This window comes from Argiope bruennichi, chromosome 2 (assembly GCF_947563725.1).
Source record: "Argiope bruennichi chromosome 2, qqArgBrue1.1, whole genome shotgun sequence".
NCBI lineage: Eukaryota > Metazoa > Arthropoda > Arachnida > Araneae > Araneidae > Argiope > Argiope bruennichi.
The window spans coordinates 31,799,424-31,816,599 of NC_079152.1; the positions used below are offsets into that span (position 1 = coordinate 31,799,424).

At 31.6% G+C, this 17,176-nt stretch overlaps 1 protein-coding gene across 3 annotated transcripts in view; it reads right to left on the bottom strand.

The window, feature by feature from the left end:
• The window catches only part of LOC129959402 (band 3 anion transport protein-like), a 130,795-nt gene that overhangs the window by 74,599 nt on the left and 39,020 nt on the right, over window positions 1-17,176 (bottom strand). For all 3 annotated transcript variants that reach the window (XM_056072228.1, XM_056072230.1, XM_056072221.1), the window contains exon 2: window positions 16,136-16,226. The gene's annotated coding sequence lies outside the window, so the exon portion shown is untranslated. The remainder of the gene's footprint in view (window positions 1-16,135; window positions 16,227-17,176) is intronic.

Sequence of the window (17,176 nt, forward strand, 5' to 3'; positions counted from 1 at the left end):
AATGACCTAATTATAAAAGTTCAATTAATTACTTTTTTTGCAAAATTAATAACCATTAATTTTGCAAAATTAAGACCTTTGAACCCAGGTCACGTGATCGCACATCTGGTCGAACGAAGTCTCTCCCTTTTTTTTCTACCGCGCCTACTTGCCGAAAAGAATCCAGAAGAGAATGTCCGAGAACCGGGGGAATGAGTCATAACTCGCAATAAGGAAAGAACAAAAAAGAAGTTTTTTCCCCCTTTTCACGCATTATCACTGCCTTTGGAGAAAGAAAGGAAAAGTTTTCACCACACACACTGACCTTGCGTTTTCTGCTTTCAAAGCAAACAAAATTACCCAGATCAAAATAAATAATTCATTATTATTCCTACTTCCTTTTGAACGACGATCCCCGGAATTTCCGGGTATCGAAGTTCAAAATCCCCGGAATTCCGGGGTTTCCCCGGAGCACAAACACCCCTGCTGTTAGGTACGGTATCTGTTGAACAGCCATATATTGTTTCCTGCGATTAAATTACAAAGGCAACACGGATAAAAGAAAAAAAAAATTAATTTGAATTTTTTGAAGCTCTCAGAAAGGAAGAAGAGTTACATAAAATAAGTCAAAACAATTCAGCAGCACAATTGAGATTCTTAATCATTTTAAAATCTGGAATAATTGTGAGATTGTTGCAAGCAAGATCAGGCAATAAACGTTAATGATCCCAACTGAAACTAGTGTTAAAGAAAGCGTTTTAACGAATATCAAAATGAATTAAACACTTGATGTGTTGAAACGTGGCATATAGAATCGTTCAAGTTAAAAAAAATAATACAGATTATATATATATATATATATATGTGGGAAGCGCTGACAGATCCCGTATCCTGTATGGCGCCATGCTGGCCATGTTGCGTCACGTCATTAATCACGTGATGCTTTCCCGCCATAATTGGCAGGCGAGAGTGAGGCAGTGAGACTGCAAGACGTGCAGCTCACGCTCATGTATCTTTTATGTTCTATGTAGTAATGTTTTGTCCTTTTTACTTTAATCTTAATAAATATATTTCAAATATTAATGCTGGTCGTTGCCTTTTCCCACATTTTTGGGGGCTCGGCCTTTCTCGTGAATACCCCTAGCAAATCCCGCCAAATTGTTGAAAAGCTGTGGACGTTAGTACAATTTAAGACGTTAAATTGATGCTAAGAATTTTGATAAGAGTGGATTTTTGCCGTGGATATTTTAATGGACGTTAGTGCACGTTTTGGATGGATATGATTCAAGTGGAAACGTTAAAGGTTCAATTACTTCGTGTTCTTGTGCAACTGTGCTGACATATACTGGCTGCTTTAAAAAAAAGGAACTTTTAAGAGTGAATAATTCGACTGCTCCCAACCAGGTAGGCGCAATTTTTTCCCAAGTTTATAATTTATAGTATAGTACGTTACTTTATGCCATTCTCCCTTTAAATTTTAATCCCGAGTGAATGTGCATTAGTTCTGTTTTAATTCATTACAATGTCTTTAAAACTAGGCGATATTGAATTAATCGCTAACTCCCTTAAATATGCAAAAACTAATTCCGTAAAATTGCTTAACTCTGTGTTAGGTTACAGTAATTTTGACCATTCTTCTCGAAAAAGAATGAGAAATTTTGAAAGATTTGAAAATTTAGATGTAGAAAAACATAAACAAGAATTGCTGAAGATTTTTTCTTTATCTGATTTTATCTCCGTTTCTAATTTATTACACTTAGAAGTAACTGAGACCGACAAAGATGCTATGTGTGAAAATATTTTTAAAGCCCTAACAAATTTAAATGAATTTCAGAACTCGCTAGATATTAGTTTTTTATCGGAAACAGAAAAAAAACCTTTGTCTCCTCAAAAGGTTTCTCAAACCGAAACTTCATCTATTAATAACAGCTCTATGAGTAATACGGGTAATAATTCTTCCTTCCCCATCCCCGTAACTTCAGACGAAACATTAATAAATAACAGTCAGGCATTAATTACTGGCGCCAAAAGGGAATCGCTCGAAAATGATCCCTCGAATAAACAAACGATGAATGAAATAAACCTTCAGTTTTGTTTTTTATTACGCGATCTCTGTGGTAGTAGCAGAAACTTCACAGGAAATGATTCCTATTCGATTAAAAGTTTTTTTTATGATGTTGAAGAGAATTTTTCTCTTTTTCCTTCTTTAAGCGAACAACAAAAATTAATCTTTGTAAAGAGATTAGTTTCCGGCGCAGCTAAATCTTTTTTATTCTCTCAAAGAAATCTAAATTCCTATCATGCTTTTAAAAGTGCATTAATTAATGAATTTTCCTATAAAGTAACTTCTATTGAAATACATAAACAACTAGAAAGACGTAAAATGCACTCGAATGAAACTTTTATGCAATATTTTATTGCCATGCGTGAAATTGCGAATCAGTCTGAAACCCTTATTGATGAATGTTCTGTTATTCAATACACAATAAATGGGATACAGGGTTCTCCTTCTGATAAAATTATTCTTTATGGTGCAAAATGTTATTCTGAGTTTAAAGAAAAATTACGAATTTTCGAAACTATCGTAAGTGCAATGAACGCAAATAATTCAAAGATGTCGTATTCTAGATATGCTAATGACGGCCAAAGACGTGATACAGTACATAAAATCCCTATCCAAAAAAGAGAATCAAAATCGAATTTTAGTAATCCGACTAACAGTAACATGCGTTGTTTTATTTGTAACGATTTTGGACATATCTCAAAGTCTTGCCCTAATCGTAATCGTGGTCCTAAATGTCTTTCTTGTAATCTTTTCGGACATAAATCTTCCGATTGTCACCGTACTACTCGGAATGACAGTTCTACACCACGTGATAATGTCAACACTTTACATTTATTGCATTCTCCGTCGAATATGCATAAAGAGGTTGTTATTCTTAATAATACACTTTCCGGATTAGTCGATACTGGTAGTTTTTCGACACTTCTCAAACATTCTGCATGGATTAAACTAGGATCGCCGCCGTTGACGAATAACAAGATGACACTAACTGGATTCGGTTTTTCCCAAACTAAAATAATAGGTTCCTTTGAATCTGAAATTATTATTGACAAACAAAGTTTTCCTGTTTTTATTTCTGTGGTACCTAATAATTGTACTACTTATGACCTAATAATAGGTTGCGACGTAATAAATCAGGCAAATTTGACAGTTAAACCTGACGGTGTTGTATTTTCCAAAATTTCTAAATCTGATGATCCTGTTGAAACTGACAGTTTTATAATGGCCATTTCTGCCGATACTTCCACGTTTGATATAGGTCCGAATATTTCTAAACAAACTCGCCATGACGTTGAGCAGCTTTTGTTATCTTATAAACCAAACAAAACTAAAACCACGAACATTGAACTTGATATAACGCTTACTGACGATGAGCCAATTTTCCACACTCCTCGACGTTTACCCTTTGCCGAACGTGATATAATAAATGCTCAGATAGTCGAATGATTAAAAAATGGAATTATAGAACCATGTTCTTCACCTTATGCTAGTCAAGCTGTCGTAGTTCGTAAGAAAGATGGAAAACATAGAGTCTATATAGATTATAGAAAATTAATTCGTAAATATTAAAAGATCATTAACCACAACCGTCAATTGATAACATTTTAGACCGTCTTCAAAATGCGAAATTTTTTCAGTACTCTCGATTTGCGTAACGGATTTTGTTACATGCCGGTAAAAGAAAAAAGTCGTTGTTACACCAGTTTCGTCACAAATAAAAATCAGTTTCAGTTCCGTTATATGCCATTCGGTTTAAGTTCATGTCCTCCTGTCTTTATGCGATACATAAATGCCGTTTTTCGTGATCTTATTGCAAAAGGCATTGTCCTCCCGTATATGGATGACATCGTCATTCCCGCAAATAATGAATCTGAGGCTCTCGAACGCCTTAACACTGTTCTAAAAGTAGCTCGCGATTATGGACTAGATATAAACTTTAAAAAATGTCAATTTTTGCATAGCCAGATTGAATTTTTGGGTCACGTAGTAGAACACGGCAAATTGCTCCCTTCACCCTCCAAAACTAAAGCCGTTCTTAATTATCCTGAGTTAAAAAATGCAAAAGACGTACAACGTTTTCTAGGTCTTACGGGATACTTTAGAAAATTTATTCCCTCATACTCTACTATAGCAAAACCACTTAGTGATCTTCTTCGTAAGGACAGCCCCTTTCTATTTCAAGCTCAGCAAAAAACTGCGTTTTTACGCTTAAAACAGTTACTTTCTGATAAACCCGTTTTAACTATTTTTAATCAAGGCAGTCCCATTGAAATTCATACAGACGCGTCAATTGATGGCTTGGGGGCAGTCCTACTACGAAAATCCAAAGATGATAACAAATTCCATCCAGTGTATTATATGTCCAAGAAAACGTCTGACAGCGAAAGAAAATACACCAGCTATGAACTGGAGGTACTCGCCATTGTAGAAGCTCTTAAAAAATTCCGAATTTACATCCTCGGATCACACTTTAAAATTATCACTGACTGTAATGCATTCGTCAAAACGTTAAATAAAAAAGAAATGAATTCCCGCATTTCGCGATGGGCATTATACCTTCAGGATTTTGACTACGAAATAGAGCATCGAACCGGTTCAAAGATGACTCATGTCGACGCTCTTAGCCGAAGCCCATGCTGCATGATCATTCAAGACTGTGTCAATCTTCAAATTTTCAAAGCTCAACAGACAGATGAGCATATTACAGCTATAAAAGCATTACTTCAAAATGCACCTTACGAGAACTACATAGTCAAAAACAACATTTTATATAAGAACTTAGACGGAATCGATTTATTTGTCGTACCAGATGATATGCAGGCCAACATTATTAAATCCTGTCATGAACGAGGCCATTTTGCAGTAAAACGCACGCAGGAAATGTTAAACAAAGAATTCTTTATTTCGAACTTGAAAGAGAAAATTGAACGATGCATACGCAACTGTGTAACATGCATTCTAAATAACAGAAAACGTGGCAAATTAGATGGCACTTTGCATCCACTTGACAAAGACGATACTCCCTTTCATACATATCATATTGATCATTTGGGTCCTCTTCCCAGCACTTCTAAGAAATATAAGCATATTCTGGCGATCATCGATTCCTTTACGAAGTTTGTGTGGCTTTACCCGACCAAGTCCACCGACACCGCTGAAGTTCTCAATAAGCTCGAATGCCAAAGATCAGTTTTCGGTAATCCTTCAAGGATTATTACGGACAGAGCTTTCACATCTACGTCATTCAAAGAATATTGTGAACATCAGCATATCACCCACATTGCTATTACAGCTGGACTTCCTAGATCAAACGGTCAGGTAGAAAGACTTAATTCTACTATCATATCTGTACTCTCCAAGCTATCCATAGAAAACCCTGAGAAATGGTATAGCCATGTTGCTTCCGTTCAGCAAATTATTAATTCTACATTTCAACGAAGTATCAATTCTACTCCATTCGAAATTCTGTTTGGAACTAAAATGAAATCTGAGCATGATATAAAAATCCTCGAAATCGTCAACGAAGAGATCCAGTCTGCATTTCTCCAACAGCGTGATGAGCTCCGTAAAGATGCAAAACAGCAAATCCTCAAAATCCAAGAAGAAAATCGCCGTACCTACAATCTGCGTAGGAAACATGCTCAAAAATTTCAATTGAATGATCTCGTCGCAATCAAGCGCACTCAATTTGGCCCTGGTCTGAAATTGAAACAAAAATTTCTCGGACCATATAAAGTGATCAAAATTAAAGCAAACGACACATACGATGTTGAAAAGTATGATTTCTTCGATGGACCATCAAAAACTTCAACTTGTGCAGAATATATGAAACCATGGTCCAGCAATATAGAACATATCACTTGAATTGTGTTTCAAAAGAAAACACTGAACACTACTTAAAGAGAAAGAGAACTATTTTCCTTCTTTTTGTGTGTGTATATTTGGACGATATAGACTTTGATTTTTTTTTCTCTGTTTATTTTGTGTTTTTATACTTTTATATGTTCAACAATAATATTATTTTTATTTTTAGTTAGTTATTCGATATTTCCAGTGCACGCTATTGTATTGCTATATACTTATGCTGTCACGGATGGTATGACTATTTTATTTGTTTTATCTTGTGAATATTTCAATTTTACAAATTATTTTCCTGTATTTGCTGTTTGTTTTATATATTTACTTCATTGTACTGTATACCATAAGGCGAGGTCGCCTATCCTGTCATGATGGCCGATGTGGGAAGCGCTGACAGATCCCGTATCCTGTATGGCGCCATGCTGGCCATGTTGCGTCACGTCATTAATCACGTGATGCTTTCCCGCCATTATTGGCAGACGAGAGTGAGGCAGTGAGACTGCAAGACGTGCAGCTCACGCTCATGTATCTTTTATGTTCTATGTAGTAATGTTTTGTCCTTTTTACTTTAATCTTAATAAATATATTTCAAATATTAATGCTGGTCGTTGCCTTTTCCCATATATATATATATATATATATATATGAGCTATTAAGAGATAATTGTCAATAAGCAACAACTAAAGAATAATTTTTAATTATTACTTTTGCAATAAATTATAGATAGCCCTAAGATAAGTATTTTTTCCCCTTGATCGGATAAAAATACAATGAATTCACCCGATTCGGTTATTATTATCAATTGGTTAATGTTATCGCAATTCTTATGTCTCGAAGTAATCATATTAAAGCGGCAGTTATTGTCCAACAAAAGAAAAATCAAATGAGTTATCCACAGAATAGTGTTATACAAGTACCTTAGGTTCTTTCTAGAAATGTAAAGTCAATGCTGCAAGAAAAAAATATATATATAATGCACAAGTTATTGTATAAGTTCCTGGAAATGAAACGAACCATTGTTTGGATAGTCAAATGCAGAAAAGGGACTGACAAATGCGAAAACTGATTGTTTATCGTATTCCTATTTTTGACACTCCCACTGCTGACACATTTTAAGTGCAAACGCTTACTTTCAACTTCTAACATTTTAAGAAAAAAGCGGGTCAACTTGTCAAATTTCTGTAGGGTGTGGCTTAATTTCTCGAAAAATCATGAAAAGGTCAATGAGTAAAAAGTCAATGTACGGTTTTAAATAAAAAATAAATTTAGAAAAAATGAGCGCTGAAGAGAAGTTTAAAACATATTAACTCAAATCAAGTTTTAATTTAAATATCTAGAGGCATGTGGCTTTTTCGTGCAGTGCCAACAGCATTCTACGGTTATAAATTTAAGCATTTTTTATTAAGTTCATTTACATGAGCAGTTTATCAGTAACATCAAATGCAAATGATCTCTTAGAAGAATACACAAGAATATCTTTAACAATCTGAAAAGCACAAAGTATAGCAGTTGATAACATAAAAAAGGCTAGTTTCGAAAGAATTCTAAATTTCATGTAAGATTTAATATACTATACAATTAACCGCAAACAAAATTAAATGTATTATAAAATCTACCTACATATTATTCCCTGGCATTCTTATGTCATAAATATTTATATTTAATTCAACAAAGATTATAAACAAATGAATTTTATTAAGTGCAAGAAATAAAATAAACTTTATTCTGTTGAAAAATACTTTCAAATTCTTTTTTCAAATAATACAAAATATATTAATTGTTACACAGAACAAGTTGTTTTTTTTTAAATGTAATTCATTCTAGAATTATAACTTACTAAATTGTCACCAATTCTACCAATCTAAAAGGACATAACGTTCACACTCAAAGTGAAAAATAGTTTAAATCTCTCTCTCTCTCTCTCTATATATATATATATATATATATATATATATATATATATATATATATATATATATATATATATATATATATATATATATATATATATATATATATATATATATATATATATATATATTTATATGTAACATTATTTTATGTGAAGCAGGATGCAGTTTTGAAGACAGTGAAGAGACTTTTTATCTTTTTAAATTCTTTTTAATCCATCGGGAAAGCATAATTATTTACAAGCAGAGACGCGGACAAGACGTCCGTCGCAGCGTAGTACAAAAGCCGAAGTGGGGAAAAAGGGGACGAAATAAATTATCCCTCGCCTTATATAACCTTAGATTTTGATAGGGAAAATCTCTCTCTCTCTCTCTCTGTCTGTCTGTGTGCGTGCGTGCGTGCGTGCGTGCGTGCGTGCGTTATCTTGGATATGCAGTAAATAATTAAATATTAAATATCTCTCAGCTATCATCCCTTTCTTTGTACAGATTCATTCTTTTTATAATCTTGTAACATTAAGAAGGGCGTTTTATTTCATGGCGAAACACGGTGCGCAACTAGACCTTACGTATAACTTGTACACGCTTGCATCGTTATTAATCGAAAGGGGGAAAAGATCCGATTCTAGGGATTAAATTACCACTTTAAGCAAACCAGAAATAATAATTAAAAAAAAATAGACAGAGAATTTTATTACTTTTCGGGTTTGCTTTGCTGTCGGGCTTCCATTTGTTAGAGACATTTGAGTTTGTTACTTTTTCACAGAATTAAGAATCCATACAAGCATTTTATTGACTTCTCAAGAAACACAATACAGTCTGCAATACTAGCAACTGTAACTGCAGCTCTGCCTGTATTTTATTTATTTTATATATATATGAAAGAAAAACCAAAACGCGCACTGTTTCAAACTATGCAATTTTCGAGTTCTTATATTTAACCACTGAAAAGGTTTTAGGACCCTCAATCCAAATTAAAAATACAAAATTAACTATCAACTTAGAATTTCTAGGTAAATGGCATTTTTAATCTCATTATTTGGCGCATTCTTACACTAGGAGTCTTCAGTCCAGAACATGCAACATAAAATTGGTCGTAGAAGAAGTGTGGAGCAGCTTTTAAGACACTGCTCTACAGCTATATTAGAAGAAATGTGGAGCAGCTTTTAAGACATTGCTCTACAGCTGTATTAACCATTATTTCGAAAGTAAAACTAACTAGAAATTGAAGACATTAAAAGTAGAACAGGCCTATCACTTAGGAATACGAGAAATGTAAATGCTTTTTCCTTCTCTCTTATTTCCAAAGGTAGTTGAGTAAATTATGGTTGTTATGTTTACTGACGCATAATCTTGTTTTACTGCATAATTTTGGTTACATTGCTACTAATAATAAAGAAGAATTTGGGCGTAGATGCTGGTTCTCTGCAAATCAGATCGTTTGATCTAGAGCAATCTTATTTGGTATAAATATACCTTAAAGAGTAAAAATGTGCTTCTTGGAGACATTGTTTTTTAAAATTTTAATTAATTAAAAATTAAGTCAGATTTTGATATTTTTTCAGGATAAACTGCGGAAATATTATCGCACAAAAATTATTTATATACCTATTTAAAATTTCAAAACTTACTTTTTAACGATATTAATTTCTTTATCGTATAATTTCCGTTTGGATTTTGGCGAGTTTTCAAACGTAGATTTTGGCGAGTTTTCAAACGTATTATATACTTAATTTTTCAACGATTTATTTCAGTATTGAAGCAAGATTCAAAACAATCTCGTTGCTTCTTCAGATATTTTTAATTTTCTTCCACCTAGGGTTTGACGGTTTTTCAAACCCGGTTTTTAAAAGTAAATTTGTTACGTTTGAAAACCGGTTTTTAAATTAAGAAAACCGGTTTTCCGGAACGTCTGGATATTCCTCTTCTTCAATAAAATCAAACAAATATTTTGAATTTTATCGGTTGGAACCAATTCGTCTAGCAGTTGAAGGCTTAGGGCGACGAGATGCCAATTTATTAATAAATGAAGGTCTATTTAAATTTCTGTTAAATGAATTTAAAAAAAATTTAAACACTAAAATAAGTTTCAAATTATTAAATGCTTTAGAAGAACGAATTCAAAAAAGAAGACAAGTAGAATTAGCAGCTCTTTTGCTGTATTTGCAAAATCCACAAAACATTTCTAGATCAGCGAAGAAATCTAGTGTACTTTCTTTAGCTTCAAAAACCGAAATGATCAAGTTATCTGGAAAGATATTGTCTAGAATATTTCCGACTTTTTACGTGGAAGCCAATTCTGATGAAGAGCAAATCGAAGAAACTAATCATCCAAGTGATGCTTTTCTAAAGGAAGCCATGGAAAAATCAATTCATAAGTTTCTTCAAGACCCTAAAGGAAAACTTACAAATCCAGAGACATTGAAAGCAAACGATTCTTATTTCATTATTTGAGGCAAGGAATAAAAGAACAAAAAACTTTTGTTATTTGATGCCATGAAAACTATAAAATCACGTTCAGTAGCTAGTGAACGAGTATTTTCAATTTCAGGCAATATTGTCTCCAAAATAAGCACAAGACTTAGCCACCGTTCAGTGGATATCTTTTTTTAAATCCTATTTCCTTAGGAGAAATTAAAATTAGTGAAAATAATATAAATATTATTTGAAATTCCTGTTTGAGGTTTCGTTATTTTGTGTAATATGTATATGAATCCTTAATTTTTTTTTAATTTTGACTTTGATAATGATTTTGTTTTTTGTTATTTTATATAAATTAAATATTTTTTTCCTATTCTTTTTTTTTTTGATAAAAATTCGAAAACCGGCTAAAACCGGTTTTTTGGAAATACTGAATTCGAAAATCGATTTTTCACAAAGGATATTAAAATTGAATCGATCTAATGCATAACATAATCTGATGATTAAAATTATTTTCTTTTGGGGGAAGGGGAAATCACGGACATTAAAGTTATGCAAAATAGATTTAGTCTCTCCAGTCTCTTGGTCTCGATGTATGTCATGGCATTCTAAGTGGATTCGAAGAATTCAAAAATTTATCAGGATGGTAAACAGCTGGCTTATCATCGATCATAATGTCAACGGATTTGATATTTTTTCCTGTAATATCCGTAGTAGAATTTCCTGTAATATTTCTCTAAGGATAATTTCATTAATTCTGTTAATATTTTCATTCTCAAGAATTTAAAACGTGCATTCAAAAATCATCAATGGTTATAATATTTTTTTTTCAGATGTTTTCCCAAAATTTTTGCATTAATTCAAAAAAAGTCGGATGGAGTAGAAATTCAATTTAATTCGATTTTTTAAGCAGATTTCCATATCCCAACAGTTATTCTGTCATGCTTTCAAAAGGGATATCTTTGAGCATGATGTCCCCCGCATATCAGGCATAATTTTTTTTTCTTTGAATGCATTTTAAAAAGTTCAGATTTTTCAGACATGCGTTTAAAAATCGCCTGCTGGTTTTACCCTTGAAATGACAGGTAGAATTTGACGCAACTCACCTGATAATCGGACTCTCCACAATTTTGTCATCATTTCGGAAACTATACATAGTACAATCACGCTTCAAAAACCATTTTGTTGACTTCGTTACTTATCCCAAACGATGCATTTGAAAGCCTGTACACTGCAATTACCTTACTATACAATTGGTTTGTATTGCTAAAGAATTCTTAATTTCAGTTACTTTTAGAGGTAGCTATAACCTGAATGTGTCATGCATAATTCAGATAGCAAATAAATAATATTCTCGGTGAATAATTCACTCACTAAATGAATTAAATAAACATATTTTTGCAAATAATTTTAATTATGTTTACAGTTTGCAAAAATATATTTGATTTGGTTCAAATCTTGACATCTACATTTACAACTGCACTACTTAAAGTGTCTTTATACTATATCCAAAAAATAATCAATATTTAATCAAATATTCAAAATCCGAATTAAGAATTTTGATATTTCATGATACAGCAGCAATTGGTTCAACTAATGATTGAAAAGGAAAATTTCTGAATTCTAGACACTACGAAGTGTAAAAGTCACAAAAAAAAAATCTATAGTTAGCTACATATAGAAAGTTAATCTTGAGTTTCCGTTGACACACAAAATTTAAAATTTTGTTATATATTTTATCTCACCGGTTTCAATGAAATAAAATATAACAATAAAATAGGAAATACAAAGAAAAAAATGAGTTCTGTTTAGTGAACTTGTTAGAGCTGTGCTGCTTTTATACTGTAACGCAATTGTCCCGATTCTACTATAATTTTGCAAAATAAACTTGAAGTAATGAAATTCATAAAAAGGAAGAAAGATGTCGTATTTAATGGATGAAAAAAAAATTTAACGGAGAAAAAATGAATCACATTGAGGAACAAAAAAGTCTTAATTGCCAGAATGGCATTGATAAAAAAACAATATCTGGATGAGAAAGGGAACAACAAACAGATGTTCTTTAATAAGACATATGATTTCACCTTTCGCACCATCTCTTCATACTTGAAATAATATTATTAGGCAATTCTTGAGGCAAGAAACCCATTTCTTCATAAGTGTCTGTATAAACTGTCTACTCATATCCGGATAATACAATATAATGCAGAGATTAACTAAAGCATTTCAAATGCGTTCATTAGGATTTAAACCAGGAGAGACTGCTGGCCTATCATTCGATATTCACTTTTGAGAAGCTTCTGAAAAATGAATTAACAGATCTTTGTGGTCGTTTATCCTGCCCATAAAGTTTGGGCCAATGGTATCTCAGGACCGACGCACAAGGAGAAAGATAACTTCACCCATAATAATGATCTCTGTTCACCGAGCCTCTATCAAAACTCCATTCATCAAGAATTGTTTGTGAAATTAAAACAATTCTTATTGCTAAAGAAGACGACTGGTATATCGTCATGCTTGCAAAAAGAGACCGAAACTAGACAGCTGACAACATTGCTAAACACTTATATATGGACGAATTTGGATTAATTCTTGAATTATTGAAACTTTTCTAATTTGTACTCTATTTTGAGAAAATCATTACAAATTATAGAAGCATTGGCTTGAAAGTGAATAGGACTGATAATACAATTTTTTTTTTTACTAGTGTAAAAATATTGTTCGTGCGATGGTATTGTTAGGAATCTGTAATTCTGCTTTCCTGTGCAACTGGTCTCAAAGTAAGGGAGAGAGATTTAAATACATTTTAATAGATGCCAGATCAACGAAATCCGACCTTAATTACGAATTTAAGACAAAAATAAAGATTTTAATATACAACAAGTAATAGTTATTCCGATCCAAATTCCGGATATACTTCTAATTTTCCCGACCTATATAAAGCCAATGAAACAGTCGAGTAAATTCTCTTTTTCAAATGTTGATCATGGAGCGAGGTATCTAGCATTCTCTAACAGAAGCACAGAAGCATTCCGAATGCTTCTGTGCTATGCTGTTAATTAATTAGTAATTTGGTATTTGGGTACGTATTGTTAATTTCTGAAAGTGCTTTGTGTTCGATTCTGTTGTATTTTGTGCTTTCTTGTAGAATAAAATATCTACCCAGCTTCTCTTACCAAAATATTTCCGCCATAGTATTTCAAAGTGAAGGCGAAAAACGAAATATCTTTTGGTGCATAAATATTCATTGGCATTCTTCGACGATTCACCCCCCCCCCCCCCCCGATAAAGTTACATTTTCTATAAAATAATGTAAACACCGATCTGAAAATTTTACCAGAAGTCTCTGTTTGCAGAACGCATACTTAAGGTATCCAAAAACGTTAAGAAGGTCGATTTTCGCCAAAAAAAAAAAAAAAAAAAAAAAGAAAGAAAGAAAGAAAGAAAAAGAACATTTGAAAAAGAACATTGAACAGAAAGAAAAGAACAACATCTCATTGGCATTTTGCATTTTGCACGGCAAAATGCAAAATGCCAATGAGAGTTTCAATATTATTTTGTGGACATTTGTACCTAAAGATGTCTTTGTTGAGCTCCGAGCCGTCAGATTAGGGGCATTTATGTCTGTAATACATTTTAATGAAGGTCTTATAGGATTACTGAATATCCTTAAGGTTACTGGAGTGTATCCTAGAGCAAATGCAGTTACAGCATTTAATGCAGTTAGCTCGACAAAGGCCGAATAAATGAATCCAAGCGGCATTCACTGCCAAATGCAAAAATTGCCAGAAAAAAAATGATTAAGAATAGAAAATTATTAAAAGCTGAGGAGGAAGAAGATATAACCTATAAATGTGGTGAATTTCAAGTATGTACACACATAATTTATTATTAAAACATATTATTGTATAGTTTAAATGCATTTTTCTCAAAATGGATTTTTTATTATTTTTTGCTCACTTCAAATCAAATAACTCAAAATATAATTATCATATTATTATGAAATTTGGTGGACTTCGTCTTTATACTATTTTCTGAGGAATAAACTAAAAGAATTTAGATAGAGTGAATATTTTTTTTTTAAATTTACAGTCTATTGTTTGAATAATAACATCAAAAATTTACTAAAAATGTCATGATAAATCTTCGACTGGTTCTAAAATTTTTATTTATTATTATAACCATACGACTGCAGTTTATTCATTCCCTAGAGGCAATTATGTAGTTTATTTTGGTACAAGTTTTGTTCAGATGAGCGTAATAGTTTTTGAAGTATTTGCTTAAATTTATGCTATTAAATGCCAATTTTCAAAAAAGTTTTAATGTTTATTTTAAATACTGACATCCTATTGCTAATTTGGAATGGTCTTAAATCCAGAAATATGGTTAAAGTATGTCTACACCATGTTTTTCTAAAAAAGTGCTCCGAACGTGTTCGAATACCGGAAGTGCAATTCGAAAGATTTCGTAAAAATTAAAAATAGTAATAATAAATATTACTATTAGATTTATACAAACTATAAATCTAATTTATAGTTTGTTTGTTTGTTTCTTCGTATTTACTTCAGTTCTATTTAATCCAACGTCATTAGTCCAATAGCTCATTTGATAGGACTTTTTCATATCAACAATTTTTCGAATTAAACGTATCATCTTAGATTAATAGCCTTTTATTTAAACCGAAAACTCGAAATTACAATTTTTCCATCCATCCTTTTATCTGGTCCTATTTTCTGGAGCAAATATAAAGGACTATAGGATAATCAATCAAGTAATTTTAGCCTATAAAACTACTGTCATGCCTTTTTATTTCCGTGTGAAAGTAAAATTCGACAATGAAACCACTTGAAACTGGAAGACACTTGGGAGTAAGCAACTGTAAATTAAAAATTGACGAAATCAATGCATTGGATGGTCTAAAGAACTCTGTAATTGACGTTCCTGGTTATGAAAATTCACTACGAAAAAATATGTTCGAGATTTCACTCGAAAATGGATTGTATTGGAAGACAGTCGATCTTTAATGGCATATCCTGAAGCCATGAACATTCATATGAAATAAAAATTGATGGAATCCGATCAATGATTGGAGCTGGTTAGATTTTTAAAATTATTTTAAATATGCCGTCAGATCGCATAGCACAATACCATAAAAATACTGCACAAAAAAAATTTAATATTTAATATCTAAAGGTCTGTGCTAAAAATATTAAAAATGCAGGCAAATATGTGAATTAGGGGATAACGGCCTTTGTTGCCAAAAATCCCATTCTCATCCAATTTCAATCAATCAATCATGCAAATAAATAAATAAGAATTCAGCATATTTATTTTCTTCTTTTATGTTTATTTTAAACCGCAACGCATGCCTATTTTTAAGCGTGCTAATGTGGATTACGAATTGTTAATTATGTCAACCCGACGAAACTCAAAAATAATTTCCCCCATTAGTTAAGTTCTCTTTCGGGCTTCATTTATCACATTGTTCGTGTAAACTTTGTTTTTCCTTCAGACAGTAAATAGTTTAAAATACTGTTGGTTTCCTGTTAGCAAATGTGTCACAGTCAAAAAGACAGTTTTACCCCAACGACGTAAAAAGATTAATGGAATTCTCAGACCGTGTAGTAATGTTAGGTTATTTAGAGCTCCTTCTACAAACTGTTTCTTGGCTAGCAACTACTAGATTTTTTTAAAGTTTAAAATTTCTTTTATTTAAAAGTATTATATTTTTAACTTTAGATTTGAATGCTTCAATAATCCTAATCAACTAACAAAATTTATTTTCTAAACACTACGTCTATACTTTAGCTAACACAAAACACAATTTACAGGCAACCGAAGTTTTATTTATCTTGTAAATCTAACATCCCGTAAATTTCAATCTAAGGAAAGTAAAGCTTACCAATCAGAGGCTCGTTTTCTTATTTTGCACATGGGAAATGGATTTTGAAAACTCTTTTATTTCTGCAAGGCCTGCAACATTTGCCGTTTCACTATATGGAATAAATGTAGTAATACGTAATATTAAAATATTTTTAAATGCATTCACGGATACATTTTAAGAACACATTAAATTCATCAACAGTATTCATTTGATTTAGGAATAAAGTTAAAATATATTTACAAAACACAAAACAAAAATTAAAAAGAAAAAAAATGAGAAGGAATGAATCCAGAAAAAAGTACTTTTTAACTAAATAAAAAAATAATAAATAAATAAATAACAATTCTAGTGTATTTTAGAACAAGAACAATTAGAGCAGCCTTTGAAGCAACCTTTCATTTTTTTTTTCTTTAAATTTTAATACCTCATCTGAAATGATTGAAAATAGGATCCAGTTGAAAATAAATAAAACGAAAATATAGCATTATATAATGAATCTAATCACAGAGCTTTCAAATAAAATTGATATAAGTTTACGCAACGTTTCATTAAATAAGAATTATTGCTTTCAAAAGCATAAAAAAATAAATCAGTAGACAATTCATAAGTAAGATTTTGCATTTTAAGACCATCATTAAAAATCAACTCCTAGTTACAAGATGATCATACGGCTCCAGAAATGGAAAAGAGGGAATAATGAATAAATCGTCTACAAATTTTTCAGCTCTTTCATATCTTAGGAAATTTAAACTAAAAAAAAAAAAAAAAAATACTGAAAACAGACCATTTAGAAGATCAAAAACCTAATTTGTAGACAAAAATAATAAATAACTAGATTTTTAATGTAAATGTAAAAATTTTGATGGTGATACAATTTTTATAAAAATTTTTTTCCCCAAACAAAATGCAATCTAACAAACCGAAACACTGGAGTTCATGTTTTATACAATGAAATAAACATTTTTATTACATTTTTATGAAGATATTACATTCAAAATAGGTATTAAAACAAAACAAAAAACATTTTCTATTTTTTTATTCTTTTTTTTAGTGTATTTC